The sequence below is a fragment of the Pinus tabuliformis genome, chromosome 3_2, assembly GCF_031772625.1.
Source record: "Pinus tabuliformis cultivar Carrire ecotype Pingquan chromosome 3_2, CPIR1, whole genome shotgun sequence".
NCBI lineage: Eukaryota > Viridiplantae > Streptophyta > Pinopsida > Pinales > Pinaceae > Pinus > Pinus tabuliformis.
The window spans coordinates 544,373,697-544,379,773 of NC_142302.1; the positions used below are offsets into that span (position 1 = coordinate 544,373,697).

The window sequence follows — 6,077 nt, forward strand, 5'->3', positions numbered from 1 at the left end:
CCCTTCATATGTAAATTACTTCACCTGCAACCCTGGTCACTTCTCCCAGCCTCAGTGGCTCCAACCCCATGCAAAACAAACAAAACTTAAGTCATTCAGTTCATCACAAGTTTTAATAAAGTGAAAAAGCTCAAAATAGAGTTAAAATAAAGTCATTTTCAAAACATTATAAAAGTGGGTTTTGCAAACCAAAAATTTAAAGGCTCCTTGTATATAAGTCAATTCTCTAATTTGAAAAGCTCATTTTCACTCAAAGACAAAGTTGGGCAAAGTAAAGTCGTTTTGGTGAACAACTAAGACAAAGTTGGTGAAAAATTGCCCCAAGATAGAGGTGCGGTGCATTGGGCAACTGGCGCGGTGCACATAATAGGTGCGGCGCATAGGGCCCCAATCTCCAGTGAAAATTTACATGGGAACAACACATACACTGACCGTGGCGCGTTGGGTTTGATGCGCAGCTCGTAGAGCTGGCAAGCCCAAAATCTTCAGCAACTTCTCCAAAATGCCAAAATCACCCAAATCTTCCAGTGTATAAGTAAGTACAGTCCTCCTCTTGGCTAGTGAAAGATTTTGCTACAAAGTTTACGGTGGTTGTATTATGGTGATTGTTTAAAAAGAAATCAAACCCTATCCCTTGAAAGCTCTCAAAGGAAACTGTTGCCTAGGGTTTGTATTGACTATTTAGCCACCAAGTCCACCTTTCTGCTCCCTCACTCCATTTTCCCTCATTTCCCTATTCCCTAAACTCATATATCCCTAAATTCACTAATCCCATATCCCCAATTCCCATTTCCCAAAACCCAAATACAAATTCCCAAACCCTAGTCCCATACCAAAAGCTCCCAAATTACTCTCTAATTCCCTGTTCCCTTAACTAAACCCTATCCCAACAGTCCCTAAATCCCTCATTGTTTCCTCCCTCCACAGTCCCTCATATCACTTTTTCCCTTGGTGGCAAAAGTCAAAACACATCATAAATCACCTACTTCTCATCAAGACAGTTCATCCACTAGCAGAAATGGCATCTGATCCCTCATATGATTATGAAGAGGAGACACACAGTGACTCACCTACAGAGGTACATGCACCCAGGAGGCCTCATAGAGGTGGCAAGCATATTCGAGAAGAACCAACCACTCTTACTGAGTTACAGGCCTGCCCTCTTGCCATCTCTTGTTTCCAGCACCAGTCCTGCTATGAATTTTGTGAGAAGGTTGCTAGCATTCAGTTTCATCATGAGTTGGCTCATTTGTTGGTGTTGCATTTACATGATGGTCAAGCCACTCTAGCTGGTGTCACATTCACATTAACACCAAAATTTATTTCACTAGCAACCGGTATTCCTAACATTGGAGAGCAGTGGAACAAGAGGCAGCAAATTGACCGGCAACATTATGAACCATACATCAAACTCGGCTATTTGATACAACTCAGTAGAGTGTTTCCTTTCCGGTACCTCAAAGATTCTTATGCTCCTTTGATGAAATTGATCATGAAGTATTTCAGTTGTGAGGGCCGGTTTTCCCATTTATATGCTTATCATATCAGGTTGTTGATGTATTTTACCAGGGTGAGAATGATGAACCTCCCCTACTTCATGTGCTGAAACATTAAGAAGATGACCACCCTAGTACAACACAAGATTCCTCAACAGCAGTTCAACAGTATATATCATTTTTCTCTCATTAAAATTGTGGTCATCCATCAGCTTGGCTTATAGGGCATCACTTGGGAGGACTTCATTTCTTGTGAGTTTTTCAGAGCTCCTCAAGGACCTTCAGAGGCTTTGCATGAGACAGGTGAACCTTTTTATCAGCATGAGGGTCATGAGACAAAGACCGCTAGCATGCCGGTGTTTCTCACTTATCATAAGGGCACTAGACAGTTGTTCACGACAACTACGCGAGTATTATCTCCACCCGGGGTGGAAGGGGTCTCGCTTCCATCATCAGCACATCAGGTTCAGGACAAAGGCAAGAGGCCACTATAGGATGAAGGACTATCAAGTGAGCGTGAAACTGATTTCATTCTCATTGAGGGTGATGATACTGATATGGGCCCGCAAAGCACAAACCTCAAAGAAGTCATTCAAGAGCAGCAGGCGTACATCAATGCCTTGTCCATCAACTTGGATAGGGCCAAATGGACAATACAGTACCTGGAGAAAAGGAATAAGCAGTTTGAAGACCAGCAAGCGATTATGGAGTTGCAAAGCATTCGGGAGAATCGCCAAGTTGCCCAAAGGAGGAGGGTGGAGCTCACTTCACTTGAGCAAGAAGTTAATGCCGATCGCGAGTCATGGCTTGAAAGAGCCAATATCCACTTGGAGAGGAAGTTAGAAAAAGCCATCAATGAGAAGAATATGCTGAGAAACATGGTATATCATTATTTGTCAAGGAACATGGTGTGCTAAGCTAGAATCGGGAGCTTGAAGGCAAAATTGAAGAGAGCATCAAGGAGACAAAAGGAGCATGAAGGACTTCAAATATTGGCTAAGGCTTCCTTGGCCCAACACAATGCTTGATAAAGAAGACTCAACCCAAATTTCAAAAAATTTGGGGCACTTTTTGCATTTTTGAAATTTTTGGCACAAAACACAGGATTTTCTGCTCTATGTGTCACGCCACGTGGCACTCGCTTTTGATAGGAGCCTATAAATAAAAAAAACTCATCATTTTTGGATTTGGCATGGAAACATATGCTTGCCTACCAATGGCCAAGAAATTTGGACAGGTTTTGAGCCCTAAAAAAGGTCAAAAACACTCAAAAAATGACCTCACTGCCCCTATTTTGACACACAGGAAGCAGTGTTGGGATAACTAACTTTTGGAGGGGAAAATGGAGGAAAAATTGGAAAATTCCATTTGTGTTGGAAACTAGAAAGGTAGACCTTTCTTACAAGCACACTTGGAGCAAATTTGGACACCAGGAAGGCCTTCAAAAGCGGATCCAAACAAGCGCTACGCATAGAGAATCAGGCGTGGCGCATAGAGGAAATTTGGCCCAGTTTGACCAGGAATGCTCTGTTTTTCGCCCAGCTTTTGCCAGTTTGAATTTTTCACATGATTAGTGTCAAATTTGTGATGTAATTTAATATACATTGATGGATCATGATGTCAAATGTCAAATTTTTACTTATGGAGCTAGATTCATTTGTTAAAAATTTGTTTGAAACTGAATGAATCAGTTCCCTTGTTTCTAGAGGCATGTTGTTCTATTGCCTAATTTCTAGTTCTCAGTTTAGAATTAGTTGAAATAGCTCCTAAACATGTGAGCTCGACCCCTAGAGGCTAGGATGAGCTATGGTTTGTCTATATTATCTTGTTTTTCAGTCATTAGCATGGTTGGAATTTTGAGAAAGCCTTAAGCTCCATTGTACACTCATATCAGCATTTTGGCTAAGGAATTGAGATCAAGATTTGCAGCACTCTTTGGGATCCATGTGGAAATTTGTCTTGGTACAGTGCTTTCTTTTGTAATTTTGAATTTCTTTATGTGATTGTATTCCATTATCTATCTTTTTTCTTCTTAGCTAAATCAAACAAGAGTGTAAGTAGAATCCATTGAAATTGCAATGCTCTACTTGAGGTTTTCTTTAGCCTTTGATGTTTTCAGCTGTTTGGAGAGGATCCATGAGCTTTCTTTCCCTCTTCAGCTCCTCACCTGTCTAATCCTTCCATCGCATTCAATTTTAAGTGACAAAAACAATTTCCTACCTTGCCCCATTGATATCTCTACAAGATTGAGCCTCAATCCCGACACCCAAAATCAACCTTTCCATCTGAGCTAAAAAAAACATTATTTTATTCAATCAAACTTTTTCACACATATACCTAGCCTAAGATCAGTATTTCTATCAGTCATCTCAAGCCCTCATCGATTATAATTTGCTGAGATTGACTCGGAGAGAGCCCTCTACCGACCTAGAAGAGCTAGCTACTAGGTTAAGCATGGTTTGATGTTGGCCCTGGATCCTACCTTCCTCAGCCTAAGGTAAATCTAGAATGCTTGTTTCCCATATACTACAATGATGTAGTTGCTAGGTCTTGAGGCAAGCCTATTTTCTGGCCACTATGCCTGACTTGCATTCATCCATCTTTTAGTGATGTGCCTTTGAGTCTATTGAAAGGTTCTTGATGCTTGTAAGGGACCATCTTGCTTTCCCTCATTACACAAGCTCCATGAGAAACCCTGATTCTTTTGCATAGACCAACATATTGCCTTTTTCCTTCTACTTTCCGAAAAGTAACATCAGTTAGATATAATATTAAAAAAATGATGACACTATAAATACAATCAAACAATTGAAAGAATGACATAATAAAAAAGAAATCAATTTATACCCCTGTGTGGTTAATTGTTGTGCCATTGTGTTGTCAAAGAGAGTGGATTTTATAGATCTTGTTGTGCTTATTCAATCAATGTTTTGTCTGTGGGCCTATTATGAATGAGTGTTAAATGTTTCTTTGTTGTTGATTTTCCTTTTCCCTAGTGTACCTTCACTCTTCTTTTGGCCTTCAAGCTTCATTTTTGTTATTTCCATATGAGGGTCAGTCTTTTGACTGTATTGGAGATTGTGGCTCTTAATAAAATTTGCAACTGCATGATACCACTTAATGTAACTTAGAAGGTATTTCTTGATTCCCAACACCCCAAAATGTTGATGATGATGACTTGACATTTAAAAGGTTAGTGTGATGGAAACCACATCAATACCCCATGCAAGCAGTGATCTTCATTAAGGTTGTAGTGTGATTTTGGGGATTTGATCTCGTCAAGAATAGAGGACTGTGTTTTCTAAAAATAAAAACCATTTTTATTTTCACAATTAACAAAATCATTATGCTCTCCAACGTCCACTCCCTTGGGAAAGAACCAACTCACCAGTTCCTGCGGCTTAATACCATCAGTGATGACCACAACATGCCTAAAATCAGACCAATTTACATAATACTGGAATGCATAACATATCCCCTTCATATTGACTCTATGTATCCCGTTTCAAAAATGAACTTTCACATCCATATTGTAAGTAATAACGCAATCACCAAAGAGAATGATTTGCACCAGTTATTAGATTCCTCATGCATGATTTTGTGACCCAACAGCTTGGGAGAGGTTGCATAGTCATGTTGAGGGCCAGCCGTGCCTTTTGGCTGCAAGTTGGAAAGTAACTCCACAACCAGGGGTCACATAGTTGCATATAATGGATAGTCGCACCCCTCACTGACTTGCTTGAGGCTAGTAGGTGCGACTCTGTGACTGGTCTATGTTCCACCATAATAATGTGTTCACCATACAACCACGTAATAAACACCACGCGAAACTGAAAGGGTCCCATTATCACTTGTTCCAAGTAGCTGCATGGTATCAGTAACAAACTCCATATCCAAAATAAAGTATTTATGAGCCTTAGAATTGTTGCAACAGGGTTTTTGTTGTGTATCCCAGACCTTAATGGTTCCATCCTCATCTCCAAACACAATAGTTCTATCTATCAAATTAATTAATTGATTTATCGGAACCTCGTGTGCATTGTCAAGTTTGGTCACTAGCTATCCAATTTCAACATTTGTGGCAATAATTGAGAAGTTTAGAGATGTCGTTAACATAGAAATACCCACATTAGTAAATCAATCAACTTGACAGAACTCAATGTGAGAAGTCACAGTCCATAATCCTTCAGGCTTTGATGGAATGTCTACATATCAAAACAACTTGAGACAACCTATAATAAGTGCCACTGCAACAATAGGAGTAGATGGATGGAAATCCAAATCAAAGGGTTGATCCTCCATTTCAATATCCCATCCATATCTATCCCTCCATTCCTGCTGTGAGATCCTTGATACCCTTTGTGAACTGAACTTGAATAATTTGTTGTATGCTCATAATTCCCAACAAATCCTGTGACCAGTCACATTCAAGGGTTGTGAATTATGAGGCCGCATGGTCGCATTATAATGGAGGTCATACTTGTGGTTGCATCATTGAGATTTTAAAATGTTATTGGTGACTATGAGTGGGAGTGCGACTTATTGCAGGTCACAAAGTCACATCTCAGAAAGGTTGCTCTC

The 6,077-nt window shown here is 40.0% G+C and overlaps 1 pseudogene; it reads right to left on the reverse strand.

Moving 5' to 3' along the window:
- Window positions 1-5,291: 5,291 nt before the first annotated feature.
- LOC149181650 (WD repeat-containing protein 55 pseudogene) lies at window positions 5,292-5,798 on the reverse strand (annotated as a pseudogene).
- Between the last annotated feature and the right edge of the window lie 279 nt (window positions 5,799-6,077).